The following is a 22965-nucleotide window of genomic DNA, read 5'->3' as shown; positions in this document are numbered from 1 at the left end:
GTTAAAGTGAACCACCAGGAATACATGTATAATTAGCAAAGCTATTAGGGGAAGGCAATATACTAGAGCTGCTAGTTTATTCAATCCATTCCTACAAATACCGGCTAAACTTGTTGGTCTGCATTGATTGTATCTTACATGTGGCTCCCAAGCTATTATAAGGTTAGAGCTCCCAGCTTAGCCGATATAGGAGTTATGCAATGGTAAAGTCAGTTTGGAACAAAAATAGTTTGTTTTGAATTCAGTGGATTGAAGAGTGATTTTAACTTAATTAATAAAACAAAAAAATTATAAAAAATATATACAGTACAGACAAAGTTTGGACACACCTCATTTAAAGATTTTTCTTTATTTTCATGACTATGAAAATTGTACATTCACACTAAAGGCATCAGAATTATGAATTAAAACATGTGGAATTATATACTTAACAAAAAAGTGTGAAACAACTGAAAATATGTGTTATATTCTAGGTTCTTCAAAGTAGCCACCTTTTGCTTTGATGACTGCTTTGCACACTCTTCGCATTCTCTTGATGAGATTCAAGAGGTAGTCACTGGAAATAGTCTTCCAACAATCTTGAAGGAGTTCCCAGAGATGCTTAGTAGAGATGAGCGGTGTTCGACTTGAACTGTTCGCCAATCTGAAATTCGAGCTGTTTTGGGCGGTGTTCGAGCCGTTCGGCGAACACGAACGATTTGAAAAAATTCGGCTGTTCGAGGTTATGTTCGATAACTGTTCGTGCACCAAAATCATAACTGGATTTTTTCTCAATAATGCTGAAAATTAATGTTCATACGCAGTTTGAGTGTACAGCGGGGTGGGGGGAGGGGCAGGGGATGGATCTCTGCATAAATAATGAAGATCTCCATTTTTTTTTCTCTTTCCCGCATTTACAGTGGGGAGGTGCAGTCTGTCAGCCTATCAGCAGCGCACACACGGAGCGAACTGCTTTTTTTCACACAAGCAAGGGCATGTGTCATTGGCAGTGTATGTCACATGTCCTTGTCCTATAAGACCCAGCCATTTTCCCCGTCGCCACCATTTTCTCACTGCTGCAGCTGCGTGTTAGACGGCACCGCTGTTGCTGTGTGCGCTCTACTTTGAGTGTTAATTTCAAGCCAATTTTCGCACAAATCTACAGATAGCTTTGGAGTAGGGAATAGTTGTGATTGCAGTCCTTTTGAGGGCTAGGTTACATCAGTTCCTATCACTTTTTGCCAGGCAGGTCTGTGCCAGTGCTGTGTAAGGCTTTTCACAGCATTTGGCTAAATCTAGCTAAGCAAATCCTTTTTGGCCTCTTGCAGTGTGTGTTAGTCAGTGGAGTAGCCTATCTGTGTTGCAAGCTACACCACCTATGTATAGAATACAAATTTTTTTACTGCACCTAGCCAAGTAAAACCGTTTGGGCATAGCATCATTCTATTAGTCCATCTATACTAACCTCCACCAGGTTGCAAATTAAAAATAATTTTTATCTGCATCTAGCTCTGAAAAAATATTTGGGCTTGTAGCAGTGTGTGGGACTTGTTCAATTAGTACATCTATACTAACCTCCACCATCTCTGTATGTAATAAAATTGTTTTACTGCATCTAACCCAGCCAATACTTTTGGGCTAATACCACAGTTTAGCCACTCAGCTCTGCTCAGTTCCCATCCATTGTTTTTTGTGCAAACAACTCCAGAGTTGTGAATTAGTTAACCACCAAAATGAGTGGAAAAAGGCCTGCTGCTGGTGGAAAGGGGAATAGGTGTGTTGGGAAGGGGAAAAAAGGTTGTGTCCGTGGGGTAGGTGTTAAAGCAACAGTAACATATGCAGAAGAGAGACCATCTTCCAGCCAAACTAAGATGTCTACTTCTTTTAGCGGACAATGTGATAAGATCCCTTTATTACGGCCACGCCAATCGCTACAAATTCCAGATGAGGCACAAAAACAGCAGGTGCTTCAACGGATATCAAGTGCTCCTTTAAGTGGGCTCTCCTCCACCTCAACTTCAACATCACAAATACTCCAGACCTCAGAGGTGTCAACCCAATCGCACTTGCTTCCTCACAGCTCCCAAGTCTCCAGCTGCCCATCTGAGTATGGGGTAGAACAGATGGTTGAGTCTGCAGATCTGTTTACTCATACTATAGCCTGGGAATCAGAGGTTGGCTCCAGAGCTTCTGTGAAACCAGACGAGGAAATGATCTGCACTGATGCCCAGAATCTTTATGAGTCGGATCCAGGACCAGACGCAGAAGGTTCTGACCATAATGTAGACCCTCGTTCCCAAACTGTAACTCCTGTTGGTGGAGACAATGAGGAAGACGATGATGAGACTCAAATACCTGATTGGAGCGACAACTTGAGTTTTTTGTCAGGGCAGGAAGAGGTTGGCTCTGAGGACGACGGGTGTGAAAACACACAGGGTGATGATGACGAGGTTGGAGATCCCACTTACTGTCAACCCACAGTCAGCCAAGAGATGAGGTCAGCAGAGGAGGTGGAGGAGGATGCTAGTGACGATGAGGTCAGGTTGCGCCTTCCTGGACAGAGACGTAGTACTGGAAGCACGTCAACTGCATCCTCAAACACAATTCTGCCTCTGACCACAAGTCGTGGTGGCTCTTCAGGTCGCATGGGTGCTAAGCCTTGCATAGCCTGGGCATTTTTTCAGATCGATAAGGATGACCCAACTCGTGTTATCTGTAACATTTGTCAGCAAAAGCTAAGTAGAGGCCAAAAAATACATAGTTTGAGTACTTCATGCATGAACCGTCACAGGGATATGAAGCATAAGTTGCAGTGGGAAGCTCACTGTGCTACAATGCGGCCTAGCCGGCAGGGCCAACCACCGTCTGCCACAACTTGTGCATCCGCGGCCTCTTCATCCTCTGTAACTGAGGGGACAGCAGTCACACCTGTTTTGGGACGCAGACCTGCCACCTCTTTACCCGCAACAGCCAGCGTGATTGGCAGGTCATCATTTTCTTTGGAGGTGGTAACACCAGCTGGTGTTCAGCGCTGTCCGACATCGATAGCACCACCTTTGGATCAAGGCAACCCAACATGTCCACCTGCATCTTCCTCACAAACCGGAAGTTTGCTGGGGACACCCTTCTCAACCCCGTCTAAGCACAACAGCCAGCCCTCGGTCCCTGAGATGTGGACAAGTAAAAGACCATTTCCTCCTAGCCATGAGAAAGCTAATAGGTTGAATTTCACCATCTGCAAGCTCTTGGCTACAGAAATGCTGCCTTTCCGCCTGGTGGACACAGAGGATTTTCGAGACCTTATGTCCGTCACAGTGCCCCAGTACCAGATGCCCAGTCGGCACTACTTCTCAAAGAAAGGTGTGCCTGCGCTCCACCAGCATGTCGCACACAACATCACCGTTTCTTTGAGAAACTCTGTGTGTGACAGGGTGCATTTCACCACAGACACTTGGACGAGTAGGCATGGACAGGGGCGTTACATGTCGCTGACTGGGCACTGGGTAACTATGGTGACAGCAGAACAAGGGGCTGCTGTCCAAGTCTTGCCGTCCCCACGAGTTGTGCGTCAATCCTCTTTATCTCGAAGTTCCTCCACTGCTTCTGCCTCCTCAACATCCTCTCGGTCTTCCACCTGCACCCAAAGCCTGTCTGGTCATGCCACAAGCTTTCTAACTGCGCAGAAGGGATCCTGCACACCTCTTTACTATGCTGGCAGCAGGGCTCAACGTCATCAGGCGGTTTTTACTTTGAAATGTCTGGGAAATGTGAGTCACACAGCTGAGGAGTTGTGGTCAGCTCTGGAGAACCAGTTTCATGAATGGTTGTCTCCACTGGACCTGAAACCAGGGAAGGACGTGTGCGACAATGCTGCAAACCTGGGTGCGGCCCTTCGCCGGGGCAATGTCACACACGTGCCTTGTATGGCTCACGTGTTGAACCTGGTTGTCCAGCAATTTTTAGCCCACTATCCCGGACTAGATGGCCTTCTGCAGAGGGCACGGTTGCTGTGTGCTCACTTCCGCCGTTCGCTTCCCGCAGCTCAGCGACTGACATCTCTACAGAAGTCGTTGGGCCTGCCACTTCACCGGCTAAAATGCGATGTGCCTACCCGGTGGAATTCAACTCTGCACATGTTGCAGCGACTGTGGCAGCACCGACAAGCCCTAGCGTAATATGTTCTGACGTATAGCCTGGGCCAACGAGATCCAGAGGTGGGGCAAATCACGCTGGAGGAGTGGTCTCAGATCAGGGACCTATGCACCCTTCTGCACAGTTTTGAAATGGCGACGAAGATGTTTAGTGCTGACGATGCCATTATCAGCATGACAATTCCGGTGATTTACATGCTGGAGCACATTTTAAACAGAATTCGAAGTCAGGTGGTGGCACAAGATTAGGTGGAGGAAGTAGAGGAGGAGGAGTTGTATGCAGAAGGGCTAACATCTGCAAGGTCCAGAAGGTCGGCTGCACCAAGGTGGCAGGCATGTGAGGGTGGGGGAGATGGTTTTACATGGTAGCAGCCAAACTATTGAGGAAGGTGCAGGTGCCCAGGAAGAAGTGGAGGACGAACTGATGGAAGACTCATCAGATGAGGGAGACCTTGATCACATTTCTGTTGTGCGAGGTTGGGGGGAGAGGGCAGAGGAAGCCAGCATGATTTTTACCTCGCAACCATCACAACAGGGACTTGGTGCTCCTGTATGCGCAAGACACATGAGTGCCTTCTTGCTGCACTACCTGCAACATGACCATCGAATTGTGAGAATTAGAAATAATCCTGACTACTGGGTTGCCACACTGTTAGATCCCCGGTACAAAAGTAAATTTGCAGAAATTATTCCTGCCATAGAAAGGGATGCACTCATGCAGGAGTATCAGCAGAGACTGTTGCAGAATCTTACATGTGCTTTTCCACAAAACACCAGTGGTGCACGTAGTGAATCTCACAGTTCCAACTTGCCAACCGTGGGACCGTCAAGTGTTCAGCACTCAAACCGTAACAGAACCACAGTATCTGCTGGTAACATCAATTTTGCGGAATCATTTCACCACTTTTTTAGCCCATCCTTTGCAAGGCCACAGGAGACAAGAAGTCTGACACATAGTCAACGCCTAGAGACGATGGTACAGGAGTATCTCCAAGTAAACATTGAAGCCATGACTGTGTCACTGGACCCTTGCTCTTTTTGGGCTTCCAATCTGGATAAAGGGCCGGAGCTCGCCACTTATGCCTTGGAGGTCTTGTCATGCCCCGCAGCCAGCGTTCTGTCTGAACGTGTGTTCAGCTCTGCTGGTGGTGTGCTGACAGATAAGCGCACGCAGCTCTCCACTGATAATGTAGACAGACTCATGTTCATAAAGATGAACAAATCATGGATCCGAAAGGACTTTTCTACCCCTGTGTCATCCTGGGGAGAGTAAAAGCTTGATGATTTGTTAAAATCACCTCACCAACCGTTTTAAGCTTTCAAATTACTAATCATGTTTATCTGTATCTTGGCTGGAAAATAATTTGGGCCTTGTAGCAGTGTGCAGTACTGATTCTATTAGGCCATCTATACTAAACTCCACCAGATTTAAAATTACTAATCATGTTTATCTGTATCTTGGCTGGAAAATAATTTGGGCCTTGTAGCAGTTTGCAGTACTGATTCTATTAGGCAATCTATACTAAACTCCACCACATTGAAAATTACTAATCATGTTTTTTCTGTATCTTGGCTGGAAAATAATTTGGGCCTTGTAGCAGTTTGCAGTACTGATTATATTAGACCATCTATACTAAGCTCCACCAGCTTTCAAATTAATAATAATTTTTAGCTGCATCTAGCCCGGAAAATAATTTTGGGGCTCCTAGATGCGCAAGACACATGAGTGCCTTCTTGCTGCCCTACCTGCAACATGACCCTCAGATTGTCAGAGTTCGAAATAATCCTGACTACTGGGTTGCCGCACTCTTAGATCCCCCACACTCTTCAATCATCCTTTTCATTTTAATAAAGAACAAAAAAATGGTTATTTTTGAAATTATAAGCATTAGCAGGTTATTAGAAACTGAAATCAAACAGTTCTCAACTCAAAACTTTATTCTAGGTGATGTTACATTTGCACATAGGACCCCTTGTTCGAAAGGAGCTTCTGAACTCCCTCGTCCATTTAATTTGTCAGGTTTTGGATGGTTTATGCTTCAATTGTTTTGCATGAGGATAGAATACTCTCCCAGAGCTGTTGCTTAGATGTGAACTGCCTCCCTCCATCATAGACACTCCTTTTGATGATGCTCCGGAGGTTCTCAATGGGGTTGAGGTCAGGGGAGCATGGGGGTCACACCATAAGTTTGTCCCCTTTTATGCCCATATCAGCCAGAGATGCAGATATGTTATGTGCAGCATGAGACGGTGCATTATCATGCATGAAAATGATCTTGCTGCGGAATTCACGGTTCTTCTTCTTGAACCATGGCAGGAAGTGCTGTTTGAGAAACTCCACATACATTATGGAGTTCATCTTTACCCCTTCAGGGATCCTAAAGGGGCCAACAATCTCTCTCCCCATGATTCCAGCCCAAAACATTACTCCACCTCCTCCTTGTTGGCGCCGTAGCCGTGTTTGCGTGGGGTGTCCATCAACCAGCCATCCTCCACTCCATCCATCTGGACCATTGAGCGTTGCACGGCACTCATCCGTGAACAAAACAGTTTTGAAGTCAGTCTTCATGTATTGTTTGGCCCACTGGAGCCGTTTCTGCTTGTGTACAGTGGATAGAGGAGGTCGACAGGATGGCTTACGCACAGCTGCAAACCTCTGAAGTACCCTGCATCTTGTTGTTCGGCGGACGTTGGAGGCACCAGCAGCTTCAAAAACTTGTCTGCTGCTATGACAAGGCTTTTTTGCCGCTGCTCTTTTAACCTGACGTAATTGCCTGTAGGAAAGAGTCCTCAATTTTCCCTTATCAGCACGCACACGTGTGTACTGTGAATCAGCTACATACTTCTTGATTGTGCGATGATCAGGATGAAGTGTCTTGGCAATGTTGATTGTAGTCATGCCTTGACCTAAACACTCCACAATTTGTTGCTTCTCAGCAGCCAACACATCCTTTTTCTTTCCCATTTTGGCAGAAAATGTAGGCTGCTTAATAATGTGGGACAGCCTTCTTAAGTAGTCTTGCCTTTCATTGGACACACCTGACAAACTAATTAGCACAGGTGTCTGCAATTGCTTACAGTGATATAAGGAGCCCTGACACACATCACCATCAATGAGTTTAACTGACAAACAAACAAATTCTTCCCTTATCACTCCTAAGCACTTTTTGCATAATAACTTGGAACACAGTGTACATGTGCTTTTCCACAAAACACCAGTGGTTCACGTAGTGAATCTTACAGTTCTAACTTGCCAACCGTGGTCTGTATGGAGTTGTTCAATAAAGGGCCCAAAATTAAGATAACATAGATGGGAGAGGTCTCAATGAATAGGAATTCCTAAGTATTTGATACCCCGTGAGGGCCAGGCAAAGGGAAAGTTGGACTGGATAGAATCCTGTATGGATTTGGGGAGGGAGACATCGAGCGCCTCAGACTTCGCTGCATTGATTTTAAAATTTGACCATGTAACAAAGTGATCTATTTCAGCCATAACAGCAGGGATGGATATATGTGATTGAGTGATATATACTAGGACATCATCAGCAAATGCAGAGCACTTGTACTCGGTGCCTCCCACCTCAATCCACCTAATATTGGGGTTATGGCGAATTGATGAGAGCAGGTGCTCCGTCACTAGGATGTATAAGAGAGGGGACCGAGGACATCCCTGCCTTGTCCCATTGGTGATTATGAAAGGTGATGAAAATGTTCCACTTATCTTCAGCCTAGGTGACGTATTGCGATACAGGGCCCAGATTTTGGCTATAAAAGGGTCCCCTAGACCCCTACCCCAAGCTTTTTAAGAGAATAATATATGGCGTTCCAGGAGAGTCTATGGAATGCTTTCTCAGCATCCAGCGAGAGTATCTAATTACAAATTTTTAACTGCATCTAGCCCAGGAAATACTTTGTGCCCAGTAGCAGTGTCTGCTAGTCAGCGTAATATCCCAGCTGTTAAGCAAGCTACACCACCTGTAGTTTGGACACTTAATTTTCTCAAAGGAAATGCTTCGGGCCCCCGGGACACTCAGTGAAGAGCATCGGGAGGCACCCCAAGGCACAGGGGCTGGGACTGGTGGTGGGACGCCTTGCGGTGGACCGCCAAGCTCGATCCTTATAAAAGCTTTTTAACTGCAGCAGCTTTAGTGGACGCTACTGGAGCTGGAATTCCCGCAGCTGCTGGCATCAGACTTGCCCTCCAATAGATCCTTGTAAAAGGATTTAAAGTGTACTCATTCAAATTAGAGAGACAATTTAAATTAAAAGCTTAGACCTGCCTCCACCGCAGGGGGCCTCGTTCGACCCACCAGCGGACAGGCACCAGTATTGGGAGAGGGGGGCTGGCTGTCAGGGTCCACCGCAGCTCTGGCACCAACCCGGCGACACGGAGGTCGCACGGGCAGGAACGGACTGGCCGTGTCGGCTTCGCACTTTTTTGGTTTTAGAAGGGCATGACATGCCTATATCTGTATCTCCCCCTCCTTTTACTCCTCCACCTCTTTTCTTTTCGCATGACTATATGTACATGTCACTTTTACATGTGGTAGTTGTGTCTTCTGAGCAGTTTGTAAGCTTTTGGACACCTTTGAAGTGTTTTCTATGTGTTTTCTATGTGTTCCTATGTGTTTTTGTTTGCCTGCCACTGGTTTTAACGGTGTTCGAAGGTGTTCGACGAACAGTTCGGCGAACATACGGGTGTTCGACGAAACGAAACGAACTCGAACACTACGGGGGTGGCTCAACACTAATGCTTAGCACTTGTTGGCCCTTTTGCCTTCACTCTGCGGTCCAGCTCATCCCAACCATCTCGATTGGGTTCAGGTCTTTTGACTGTGGAGGCCAGGTCATCTGGCGTAGCATCCCATCACTCTCCTTCTTGGTCAAATAGCCCTTACACAGCCTGGAGGTGTGTTTGGGGTCATTGTCCTGTTGAAAAATAAATGATGGTCCAACTAAACGCAAACCGGATGGAATAACGTGCCGCTGCAAGATGCTGTGATATCCATGCTGGTTCAGTATGCCTTCAATTTTGCATAAATCCCCAACAGTGTCACCAGCAAAGCACCCCCACACCATCACACCTCCTCCTCCATGCTTCACAGTGGGAACCAGGCATGTAGAGTCCATCCGTTCACCTTCTCTGCATCGCACAAAGACACGGTGGTTGGAACCAAAGATCTCAAATTTGGACTCATCAGACCAAAGCACAGATTTCCACTGGTCTAATGTCCATTCCTTGTGTTCTTTAGCCCAAACAAGTCTCTTCTGCTTGTTGCCTGTCCTTAGCAGTTGTTTCCTAGCAGCTATTTTACCATGAAGACCTGCTGCACAAAGTCTCCTCTTAACAGTTGTTGTAGAGATGTATCAGACCTGGCGCTGCCATGCTCGTCACAGTCACTCCGGAATCAGACAGTGTAGGGAGAGCTGCTGTTGTGTCAGGGAGAGTTTTGCTTGTGTATTAGGTAGTGTAGGGAGAAAAAACGTACATTACACATATCCATCTTAACAAACAGTCCTTTTGAGGACTACCTAATCCATCTGCAGAGATATCAGGCAGGCAGGGTATATGGGCAGGCAGGCAGGGTATATAGCAGACTGCAGTGCATATAGCACAAGAGGCTTCATTCCAATTCTGCCTTCTGCTGCTGTTAGATATTTCTATACAAAGGCCCAGGTCTCAGGCGCCAGGAATACTTTTTTTTGGATCTTAATCCTCATTATTTGCTTAACCCCTTCCCGACCCGTGTCACACCGTTTGTGACATGGAAAACAGTTCGTTCCCGACCCATGTCACAGCGTCTGTGACATGGAGGGAAAGACCCCCTGCAGCGCCTGCGAGCGGGGTCGCTCAGGTGTCACAGTTGCTACTGCAACTGGACATCCTGAAGTCGACCCCCCGGGGGGTGGATTAACCCCCCCGTGCCTGGGACCCCTCCGATTGGCTGTTTCATTTTCACTTTTAATGAAACTGCCAATCGGTATGAATTAAATATTTCACCAATGAAAATTGGTGTAATATTTAAATCTGGGCATGGCCTGATGCTTACAGCATCAGCCATTGGCTGGGGGGAGTGTCACCTCTGTCCCCCCCTCCCCCCAGATCTGATTGGGGGGCTAGCGTCACATGGATACTAGCCCCACTCAGATGTGGAGGGAGTTTTTAATGATGGCCGCAACTGCCCGTCCATGGATCGGGTGCCGGCCGTTGTGGACCCTCTGCTGCTGCCTCCTGTGGACCCTCTGCTGCTGCCCCCCCGTGGACCCTCTGCAGCTGCCCCCCCGTGGATCGCCTGCTGCCGCCGCTGATCGCCTGCTGCCGCCGCTGATCTGCATCAGGTAGTATTGCCCCCGCTCCCCCCCGACCCCCCCTCCACTCCACCCTGCCCCCCCCTCCACCCCCGACCCCCCCTCCACTTTCATACCTGCACCCCGACCTCCGCTCCCTCTGCTCCCTCTCCCACGTCTTCATCCACCGGCTGCTGCTCTCCTTCTGACAGCCGGTGGACTGTGATCACAGCAGCAGCAGGCTCAGTGTAAATGCCCTGCTCCTGTGATCAAACCCACCATCCCCCAGTCCCAGTGATATCACCCCCCACCTCCCAATAATCACCCCTCCCCCAGTGTTCACCCCCCCTGTCCCCAGTGTTCACCCCCCCTGTCCCCAGTGTTCACCCCCCCTGTCCCCAGTGTTCACCCCCCCTGTCCCCAGTGTTCACCCCCCTGACCCCAGTGTTCACCCCCCCTGACCCCAGTGTTCACCCCCCCAGTGTTCACCCCCCCTGTCCCCAGTGTTCACTCCCCATCCCCAGTGTGCACCCCCCCATCCCAGTGATCATCCCCCCCCCCCGCAAACCCAGTGATCACCCCCCTTGCTGCTGCCGGCTCCTGCCCCAGTGATCACCCCCCTTGCTGCTGCCGGCTCCTGCCCCAGTGATCACCCCCCTTGCTACTGCCGGCTCCTGCCACAGTGATCACCCCCCTTGCTGCAGCTGCTGGCTCCTCCATCTCTTCAGCCCCCCCCCTACGCCTGACAGCCCCGTACGCCTGACAGCCCCCGTACGCCTGACAGCCCCCGTACGCCTGACAGCCCCCCTCCAAACGCAACATGGTGTCTTCTAACAATTTGAGCCGACAATTTGTTAGCGGACACCATGTTGCTTTTGGAGAGCCGCTGTGTGCCCAAACATTGGAGCTCCCCAACAAGTGACCCCATTTTGGAAACTAGACCCCCCCAAGGCACCTATCTAGATGCATAGTGAGCACTTGGAACCCCCAGGTGCTTCACAAATTGATTCATAAAAATGAAAAAGTGGAAAAAAAAACACTTTTTTATTTTTACGGATTAATTTGTGAAGGACCTGGGGGTTCCAAGTGCTCACTATGCATCTAGATAGGTGCCTTGGGGGGTCTAGTTTCCAAAATGGGGTCACTTGTGGGGGAGCTCCAATGTTTGGCCACACAGCGGCTCTCCAAACACAACATGGTGTCTTCTAACAATTTGAGCCGACAATTTGTTAGCGGACACCATGTTGCTTTTGGAGAGCCGCTGTGTGCCCAAACATTGGAGCTCCCCCACAAGTGACCCCATTTTGGAAACTAGACCCCCCAAGGCACCTATCTAGATGCATAGTGAGCACTTGGAACCCCCAGGTGCTTCACAAATTGATTCATAAAAATGAAAAAGTGGAAAAAAAAACACTTTTTTATTTTTACGGATTAATTTGTGAATGACCTGGGGGTTCCAAGTGCTCACTGTGCATCTAGATAGGTGCCTTGGGGGGTCTAGTTTCCAAAATGGGGTCACTTGTGGGGGAGCTCCAATGTTTGGCCACACAGCGGCTCTCCAAACGCGACATGGTGTCCGCTAACAAATTGAATGGAAAATCGGCTCAAATTGTTAGCGGACACCATGTTGCGTTTGGAGAGCCCCTAATGTGCCTAAACAGTGGAGCTCCCCCACAAGTGACCCCACTTTGGAAACTAGACCCCCCAAGGCACCTATCTAGATGCATAGTGAGCACTTGGAACCCCCAGGTGCTTCACAAAATGATCTGTGAAAACAAAAAAGTACTTTTTTTTTCACAAAAATTTTCTTTTAGCCTAAATTTTTTAATTTTCACATGGGTAACAGGATAAAATGCATCCTAAAATGTATTGGTCAATTTCTCCTGAGTACACTGATACCTCATATGTGGTCGTAAACCACTGTTTGGGCACATGACAGGGCTCAGAAGAGAAGGAGCGCAATTTGACTTTTGGAGCTAATTTTCCATTCAAAAAGTAAAATGGCGCTCCTTCCCTTCTGAGCCCTGCCGTGTGCCCAAACAGTGGTTTATGACCACATATGAGGTATCAGTGTACTAAGGAGAAATTGACCAACAAATTTTAGGATGCATTTTATCCTGTTACCCATGTGAAAATTAAAAAATTTAGGCTAAAAGAAAATTTTTGTTAGAAAAATAAAAATGTTCATTTTTTTCTTCCATGTGGCTTTAGTTCCTGTGATGCACCTGAAGGGTTAATAATCTTCTTGAATGTAGTTTTGAGTAGCTTGAGGGGTGCAGTTTTTGGAATGGTGTCACTTTTGGGTGTTTTCTGTCATGTACACCCCTCAAAGGGACTTCAAATGTGATGTGGTCACTAAAAAAAATGGCTTTGCAAATTTTGCTGGAAAAAAGAAAATTTGCTGATGAACTTTGAACCCTTCTAACTTCCTACCCAAAATTTTTTTTTTTTCAAAAATTGTGCTGATGTAAAGTAGACATGTGGGAAATGTTATTTATTAACTATTTTGTGTCACATCACTCTCTAGTTTAGCAGAATAAAAATTCAAAATTTGAAAATTGCAAAATTTTCAAAATTTTTCCCATATTTTTGATTTTTTCACAAATAAACGCAAATATTATCGACCTAAATTTAATACTAACATGAAGCCCAATATGTCACGAAAAAACAATCTCAGAATCGCTAGGATCCGTTGAAGTGTTCCAGAGTTTTTACTTCGTAAAGGGACACTGGTCAGAATTGACAAAAATGCCAAGGTCTTTAGGGTCAAAATAGGCTGGGTCCTGAAGGGGTTAAAAAGCAATCCAGAGAGCACATTTTTTCTGCGCCGTTTTCTTGTTGGCACTGCAGAATACAGCCAGGTTCTTTCCATATTACAGAGCTAGAAATCCAGCTATTTAAAACTGTGTTTTCTCCGTCACACGGATCACATACAAGTTCGCTCCAAACTCATTCATTTGTAGTGAGCGTGGAAGATACTGTCCTCCATTTAAAATGGGCAAGGCACGTGGCAAGGGACGGGGAACTGAACGTGATGGTGTTGGTGCATGCAGAGGCCGAGGACAAGGCCATGGGCAAGCTGAAATTGTGCCACAGCAAACACCCACATCTTCTCGTCTGACCTTCCTGTCCCAATTCCTAGGGGACCGCAGCACACCACTATTGAACCCAGAGCAGTGTCAAAAGGCTGTTGGTTGGATAGCGGATAATGCTTCCAGTCACTTAGCCACCACCACCACCCTGTCTTCCACACAGTCAAGTCTCAGTAGCCGTGTGTCTAAACCGCATATTCCTCACCCTGTTCCTCCTTCCTCCCACCATGCCCAGTGCCCGGAGACAACTGATCCCTCACTTAGACACTCTGAAGAGCTGTTCACTTTTCCATTTATAGATTCGGGCCTCTCGCCCGGTCCACTTGAAGCGGGGCAACAGGAGATCGAATGTAGCGATGCCCAAATATTTGGACAGCCACGGTCACACGAAGGCGACGGTGGGAAAGTGTCACAAGAGGTGGACGATGATGAGACACAATTGCCATAAAGTCAGGAGGAGGACCAGGGTGCGGAAGTGGAAGACGAGGAGGTGGATGATATAGTAACTGACCCAACCTGGCAGGAGGACTTGCAGAGCGAGGACAGCAGCACACAGGGGGAGGGAGGTGTGTCACCCTGGCCTCGATGCCACAAAATGTAATAAAGCTGTGTCTGAGAGCAAGGGGGAGGTTCTCTAGTCAGGGGAACGTTAGCATGCAGTACCTCCTGTCTCAGGCCAGTAGGGGGAGCAGGCTGCCCCTATAAAAGCTGGTGCTGGGGGCAGGGTTAGAGAGAACTGGATGACCTGTCTCAGTACTGAGACTTGTCCCGGAGCAGAGCAGGGACAGAAAGTTGTATTGCACCTAAGAGGAAGTGTGGCAGGAGGAGAGCCACAAGCCAGAGACAAGAGGCGAAGTGAGCCTGTCTTGGCAGATAAAGGACTTCATTTACCCGACTTTGGTGTCTGAGGCTGGGAGGATTCCACATCCCACAGCAGATAACCAGTCCGCAGGGGACTTTATGTTCCTTGGCCTAAGAAACCTGGAGGCTCTGCCACAACAGAAGGGACCAGTAAAGCTGTACCAGGCCGGGAGCAGAAAGGAACCCACGTCGCAGGCCATACAGGCGAGAGTACACGGAAAGCTCGGAAACGTGGGCTGTTACCCTATAAGGAGGAGATAGCCAGAAGGAGCACAGAAAGCACGGTAGGCCTACACCCTCACCCTGACCAGGGCCAATTTCCCCATTGCTCTCAGACATCCAGGTCCCCTCCTAGCCGGGACTGTTTATGGGTCAGTTTACCTGTTGTAGTAAAGACCCTGGACTGCAACTTGTTGTCTGTGTGCTCCTTGCTCCTTCAGCACTATCAGCACTGGGATTCTCACTACCATCACTCCCACCATCCATTATACTGCCCTGGGGCCGCACTCTTCCCGTGGGGAGTCATACTACCCTAGCTGCACGCCTCATCAGCCCCATCGGTCTGCTTGCAGCGGCGGTTCCTAATGACCGCAAATCCACGGGTGGCGTAGTCGGACATAATCATCAGCACATAACGGACTACCACTGGCCTGACCACCCTGAGCCACGGAACCGGGTTGCCACTACTACTCCCATCGTTCCCCTACTGCCCGGATCCGAGTGCCCCAGGGCCCAGGGGGCGAGTCAGAGGCAGTGCACCCCAACAGGCAGGACGAAGCAGTGCGGTGGCCGCAGACAGAAGGCAGGCAACCGTTCCGCGTAACACCAACACGAAGGAAGTCGCCAGTACAACTGTTAGGTCTTCCCGAGTCTGGTTGTTTTTTAAAGCCGATAACCCCAAAAAGGCCACTTGCACCATCATCCAGGCCAGCATGAGCAGGAGTGGCAAAACGACCAGCCTGACCACCACCAGCATGATCAGGCACATGGCAGCAAAGCACCCGACTTTGTGCGCCAAACCCCAGGGTCCAGGAACAGTGTCTGCAGGTGACACCATTGCTTCTTCCGCTATTGTGCATGCAAGCCAATCCCCTGTCCATGGTGCATGCGAAGATGCCTCCTGCCCTGCACATGTCGTTGGGTACTCTCAAGTAGCAACATCAGGATGTACATCCATGTCCTTGTCCCAGTGCAGCATTCAGTTATCCATACCCCAGTCCTTGGAACGCAAGCGCAAATATGCAGCCAACGCCCCACAGGCCACACTACTAAATTCTCACATTTCACGACTGCATGCGCTCGAAATGTTGCCTTTCAGGCTTGTGGAGACGGAAGCATTCCGCAACCTGATGGCGGCGGCCGTTCCTCGGTACTCAGGCCCCAGCCGCCACTATTTCTCCCAGTGTGCCGTCCCCGCATTACACAAGCACGTGTCCCAAAACATTAGCCGTGCCCTCAACAACGCAGTTACCGGGAAAGTCCACCTAAGCACGGACATGTGGACAAGTGCTTGTGGGCAGGGATGGTACATCTCACTGACGGCACACTGGGTTAACATAGTGGAAGGCGGGATGCAGTTGGATTGTGGGCCCTAGGTCAATCAGGGTTGCCCCAACTGTCTACAGCTCCTGCACCTCATTCTCCTCTGCCTCCTCCTCCTCTTCAGCCTCCATCTCCGAAATGACCACATCAGTCACAAGCTGGAAGCACTGCAGCACTGCCTCAGCCAAGCGGCAACAGACTGTGCTGAAGCTAATATGCTTAGGTGACAAACCGCACAATGCTGAAGAGTTGTGGACAGCTCTGAAAGAGCAGGCGGATCCGTGGCTTACAACGCTGAATCTACAGCCAGGCATGGTCGTGTGTGACAATGGCCGGAACCTGGTGGCGGCTCTGAGGCGAGGCGAGCTCACACATGTAGCATGCCTGGCCCATGTGCTAAACCTCGTGGTTCAGCGGTTTCTCAAATCCTACCCGGAGCTGCCGGATCTGCTTGTTAAAGTACGCCATCTGTGTGCCCATTTTAGAAAGTCAGCTACAGCTTCCGCAGCCATTGCAGTGTTTCAGCTGCATTTGCAGCTTCCGGCTCACAGACTGGTATGTGATGTCCCCTTGCATTGGAACTCTACATTGCAGATGTTGGGAAGGATTTGTGAGCAGAAGAGGGCAGTTGTTGAGTACCAGCATCAACAAGGCCGTCGGTATTCAGTTCAGACTCCACACATAAGACCTCAGGAGTGGACATGGATGTCAGACATATGTACCATCCTCCAAAACTTTGAGGACTCCACCAAAATGGTGAGCGGCGATGACGCCATATTTAGCATTACCATCCCGCTTCTCTGTCTTCTGAAACTCTCTTTGCTCACAATCAAAGAGGATGCATTGCAGGCGGAGCATGATGAGATGGAGCAAGGAATCATGCAGGGTGATTACACACAGCCAAGCCTCGTCTCATCCTAACATGGATTGAGTGACAATGAGGAAGAGGAGGAGGAGGAAGGACAGGAGCTAGTTTCTTGCTCTATAGACTATACTACCTGCACAGCTGTCATACCGTCTGTTCAGCGTGGATTACCAGAGGACAAAAAAGAGGAGGAGGAGGAGGAGGAAGAGGAGAGCATGGTCAGTCATCCTCTTGGTGAGGACATGGAAGTCTTGCCTGTTAGTAGTCTGACACGCATGGCTGAGTTTATGTTACGTTGCCTATCCCATGACCCTTGAGTTCTCAAAATTTTGGGTGACAGTCATTACTGGTTGGTGACTCTTCTAGACCCACGCTACAAGGAGAACTTTTTATCTCTTATTCCTGAGGCGGCCAGGTCTACAAAAATGGGGCTGTACCAGAAGGCCCTTGTTGCGGAACTATTAAAAAAAATTCTCATCTGAAAACGCTGGCGGCAGAGGGCACACTTCGTTGGATAACCAAGGAGTACAGGCGAGAGAGACACAACTTCAATCCAGCAGAGGCAGGGGAACACTGTCAAAGTTCTGGGAGAATTTTTTCAGGCACTTCCATCGCACAGGCCCTGAAGTGCGAGGGACTATCACAAGAAGTGCAAAGTTTTGGAAGATGCTGAGGGAGTACCTTGCCGACAGTACCAACGTCCTCCGTGATTCGTCTGTGCCTTATAATTATTGGGTATCCAAGCTGGATATGTGGAATGAATTGGCTCTCTATGCCTTGGAGGTCCTGGCTTGCCCTGCCACCAGCGTTTTATCAGAGTGGGTTTTTAGTGCCGCTGGTGGAATTATTACTGATAAGCGCATCCGCCTGTCAACTGAAAATGATGACAGGCTGACTCTTATAAAAATGAACAAGGGCTGGATTGGGCCAGACTTCTCAACATCACCGAATGATAGCAGCTTAACATAAACTCAAATCCAGTGTCTTTTCTTGGGAGGTGTATTCCCATGCACCTTTTCACACCCACATATGGGTATATGCTTCCTGATTTTGGCTATTTGCTCTTGTCCTCCTTCTTCCCCTCATCCTCCACCACCATATCACCAGGGTGACCGTGGTCCGTGATGCAACACCCACATAATTTTTTTAAAGGGTGTTTATGATGCCCATAAACAAAAAATTTTAGACAGTATGTTCATGTACACCCCCCCAGGGGTAAATGTTTGTCAGCCCATACACTTGTGCATGGGCATTACAAGTATTGGAGGCCCGCTCCTTTCTAATGGGAACATTTTTTTATGAGGTCCTCCTCCACGTCTCTTCCAAGGGGCTTTGAAGTGCCTCCAAATTTTTGCCAGCCCTTGCATTCACTGCATAGGCCAACACTATGGGAGACCCTCTCCTTTCTAATGGAAATTTGTCATTACTGTGGCCCTGCTCTATATCTCTTTAAATTGTTAGTGGGATTTTTCCTAAAATTGGTTAGCCGTTGGACTCACTGCATATTCTATAACTGTATAGCAGACTCTCTCCTTTCTAATGGAAATTTGTTGTTACTGTGGTCCTGCTCTGTGTGTCTTTAAGTTCTTAGTGGGGTTTTTCCAAATTTTGGCAGCCCTTGCTGTCACAGCATAGGCATTCCCACTATAGGATACCTGCTCCTTTATAATGGGAACATTTGTTTTACTGAGACCCTCCTCTATGTCTCTTCAAAGGGGTATTGGGTTACGTCCAAATTTTTGGCAGCCCTTGCAGTCACTGGATACACAATAACAGTATAGGAGACCCACTTGTTAATAATGGGAACAACACAGTATAGCCGGCTGATGGCTCTCTAACAATAGCAAGGGCCGACTGCTGGCCTTTTAAGAATAGTAAGGGTCGTCTGATGTCTCTATAAAAATAGGCTTTATGCCTTTCAGAGTCAATCCATCATAAATAAAACAGGATGTGTCTGATGATGTGTCACACACCACATGGCCAGATAAGGTTGTAAAATGTTAAAATGACATTTCCCAGTGAATGCATTTGTCTTTGTTGAAAGCAATGCAAAAGTTCAAAAACGCATCAAAAACGCTACGTGTGAACATAGCCCAAGGTGTGGAGGAGTATTTTTGGTTATTTATTTTGCCTTTATATACAATTCATTACCCTGGAAAGGATGTTACTTAATATATTTCCCAGGAAAATCCATTTTGGTTTTGTTTTGGATGTTTTATTGTGAATTCATAAAAGTGGCTTAATGCTCTGACAACGTTGTTGACAGCAGTGACCTGGGAGTCAGAGATGCTTCCAGGGGTCTTCCCCATGCTGTTACCATGTCATTTGAGCACTGTTCCCATCGATTTGGGCAATTTTTAGGCCCTCTGCAGAAAGCCGGGGGGAGCCGCCTGAAAAATGCTCGAGTTTCCCATAGACTTACATTGGGCTCGTTGCTTGGGTCGAGCACCCGAGTATTCCAATTTGCTCGACCCGAGCAACGAGCACCCGAGCATTTTAGTGCTCGCTCATCACTAATAGAAACCTAAAAAAAACTGACCGCCACTTTCAAACAGAAAAAGACAAGTTTGAACAGGTGCAAGCAAAGAAAGCCACTCTATATAACTAACAAAGTAAAACTGCACTCTGAAACGTCTTGACAAAGGGGTAACGCCTTGTCGCTGACTGTTGGGCTCACATAAACTAGTTAATTTGTGCGCTAAGTACCTTCATTATGTAACATGTTTTCTACAGCAGCAATGCAGTTCCAATCTCATATATTCAATGTCTACATACTATAGCATTCCAGAGTGCAGCTTTAATTTGTTAGATATGGCTTTGTTAGAGTGGCTCTCTGAGCTTGCACTTGTTCACACTTGTCTTTCTGTTTTTAAGTGTAGGCCAGTTTTTTGATATTTCTAGTACCCACCCTCTGACTGAGCTCTCCTCCCATCAGCCTAAGGTGTTTTTAAAATGAGATTGATTTTAACTGCCCATATAATTGTAGAATTTATCCCTGGAGAAGCATCATGTTAGGTTTAGGTTTCCAACAAAGAGGTACGCCTTGTCGCTGGCTGTTGGGCTCACATGAGTTCGCCAATTTGTGTACTAAGTACCTTCATTATTTAACATGTTTTCTACAGCAGTAATGCCGTTCCAATGTCATATATTCAATGTTTACATATTATAGCTTTTCAAAGTTCATAGAAATCTAATTCTTTTAAAATGTCTATATATAAATTATTCATAGTTATTTTATTGTGTTTTCTAAATCCACAGTATTAGTATTAACTAGGTGCAGGAAAACGAAAGCAAGCACAGTCTCCATGAAAACCTCTGGAAGGGATTAACAGGTTAAATGGTATAAATCCATTACAGAAGTGCTACTGCATAACTTTCAATTAAGATTTTGCAGATCGCTTATTTACTGTGGAATAATGGGAAAGATTACTTATGAGCAGAGTAACACACTTAATTCCATCACCTGAATGTCAGCATGGACGTATAACACTTTTCAAATATTTACCCACCTAACCTGCTTGGCAAAACCTCAGTGTTCCTCCTCCATACTTTTTCTAAATATCTTCTACCCTAGCCTGATTCAAAGTTCTTCAGTGTCCCTCCTCCATGCTTATGCTAAATATCTGCCCATCTAACCTGATTCACAGTTTCTCAATATCCCTCTTCACTGCTGATGCTAAATCTCCACTCAACTAGCCTGATTCACAGTTCTTCAGTGTCCCTCCTCCCTGCTGATGTTGAATATCTGGTCATTTACCCTGATTCACAGTTCCTCAGTATTCCTCTTTATTGCTGATGCTGAATCTCCCCCCACTTAGCCTAATTCACAGTTCCTCAGTGGTCCTCCTCCCTGCTGATGCTGAATCTCCACTTACATAGCCTGATTCTTGGTTCCTCAGTGTCCCTCCTTCCTGCTGAGGCTGAATCTCTACTTACGTAGCCTGATTCATAGTTCCTCAGTATTCCTCTTCCCTGCTGATGTTGAATATGGGCCCATCTAGCCTGATTCAGAGTTCCTCAATATTCTGCCCACTTAGCCTGATTCACAGTTCCTCAGTGTTCCTCCTCCCTGCTGATGCTGAATCTCTACTTACATAGACTGATTCATGGATCCTCAGTGTTCATTGGTATCGCTGCATTCAGAACCATCCAATCTATCAAAATGTGATAAAAATTAATCTGATCGGTAAACAGCGCAATGGAAACAAATTCAAAGCCAGAACTATGTTTTTTTGTCGCCGCAACATTGTAATAAAATGCAATAAGAGGCGATCAAGACATTGTATCTACCCCAAAATGGTATCAGTAAAAACGTCAGCTCAGCGCACAAAAAACAAGCCCACACACAGCCCCATATGCCAAAAAAAGAAAACGTTATGGGTCTCGGAAAATGGCGACAAAAGAAAAAAAAAAATTCATGCAAATTTCTGAATTTTTTTTTCACCACTTAAATAAAAAAAAAAAAAAAAGATACATTTGGTATTTGTGTAATCGTACTGACCTGGAGAATCATATTGCCAGGTCAATTTTGCCGTACAGTTAACGTTGTAAATAAAAAAGCAAAAAACCATTGTGGCGTTTCACTTTTTTTTGCAATTTCACCGCACTTTAAATTTTTTTCCCGTTTTACAGTAAATTGAGTGACGCCTTTGAAAAGTACAATCCGACCTGCAAAAAAACAAGCCCTCATACGTCTATAAAGACAGTAAAATGAAAAAGTTATTGCTCTTAAAAGAAGGGGAGGAAAAAATGGAAAATGGCTCGTGGGGTACAACATCTCCCTTTATTTCTGGCTGAATTCTCTGTTTGGCTCATTATTAGGGAAGCAAGTGACTTCTTAAGTTTTTTCAACTTTCACTGTGAAAAAGTCACAAGAAAACTAATTTAAAAAATGCAAAACATTTTTGATTTTTTATCAAATTCATGAACTGTGTACACCATTTTGAAAAACTTGGTGCAAAAAAGTCAGTGAATACCACAAGAGAAAGAAACGAAAAGTGACTAAATTGCATGGTGTGCAGTCGGTCATTAGATCTGCAATTACTGGAATGTCTTATATTAACGTATATAATTTATATAAGACATTCTGAATTGAGTCCTACGTGAGATTTTTCTGTGAATATTTTATTACATAAACTATAATAATAGTTTTCAGGGAATGCAAACTGCAGATTTCTATTAGTTCTTCCAGATAAAAAGAATTCATAGTCTTTGTTTTTTTAATGGTTTTGCAAAGAAAAAATATAAATTGTGAGATAAACCGAAGTAGCACAGAAAGAGAAAATCACTTTGTTATTTTAATTAAAAATAGATAAAACCTAAAGGTACAAAGATGGATAGCATCAAAATTTGCATCATTTATTCATCATTGCTAAAATAAAAATGTTTAATCAAACCAACTGTTACATTGTCTATATATCAGAGGTACGTGTGAATATCTGACACTTAGTGCAGTAGTGGCAGCCAAAAGAGTGAAGTCCTGGCCTAAAGTGCATGTTGTAAGATGGTGGTGACGCGCCCCCTGGGACATATTCCTTTCTGAGGGGAATACCCGGCACCGGATCAGATGGGGGGTTGTAGTCTCCGAGCGGCTGTGACCCGGTCCCGTGCCCAGGGCGTCAAGCTCAGTGTTATGTGGCAGTCTTTACTGATGTTATTAACGTTCGTTGTGTCGACTACGCCACCCGTTGTGATGCGGTCACTGTGGCCGCCGCTGCAGCAGGGTCCGCTGAGGCTGATGGTGGATGCGCAGCTTGGTGGGATAACCCCCAACGGGAGGGGTATAGCCTCAGAGGGGACAGGCGCAGAGGATGGGGGTTGTGGTGGTGCGGTGCAGCCGGTAATGATGACAGACTCGGGTTGTGCAGTTAAGGGTCTTTACTTACTGCAGATGTTCCTGGTCACTCTAGCTCCAAGTGACCTCCCGAGCCGTGCTGCGTCCACCAGGTCCTGGATCCGGTCAACCCCCAAACAAGTCCGGAGCGTGGCCCTGAGCTCTCCCTCTGTCCTTACTTCAGCCGTCCCCACCAGTGATTCACCTAAGTCCAGCTCCCTCGGGCCTTCTGTTGGGCAACCTTTGGCCTAAGGTTCCCTGACCCTTCCTGTGGTGTGCTTTCAGGGTGAATGTAGTGGGTGACCGTGACAGACACTGCCCACGGTCTCCGGTCTCTGGCTGGGGAATGTCTTT

This window comes from Phyllobates terribilis, unplaced genomic scaffold (assembly GCF_046119375.1).
Source record: "Phyllobates terribilis strain yellow unplaced genomic scaffold, ASM4611937v1 Scaffold_7__3_contigs__length_470593459, whole genome shotgun sequence".
Lineage (NCBI taxonomy): Eukaryota > Metazoa > Chordata > Amphibia > Anura > Dendrobatidae > Phyllobates > Phyllobates terribilis.
Note: the sequence above shows the minus strand (reverse complement) of the source record.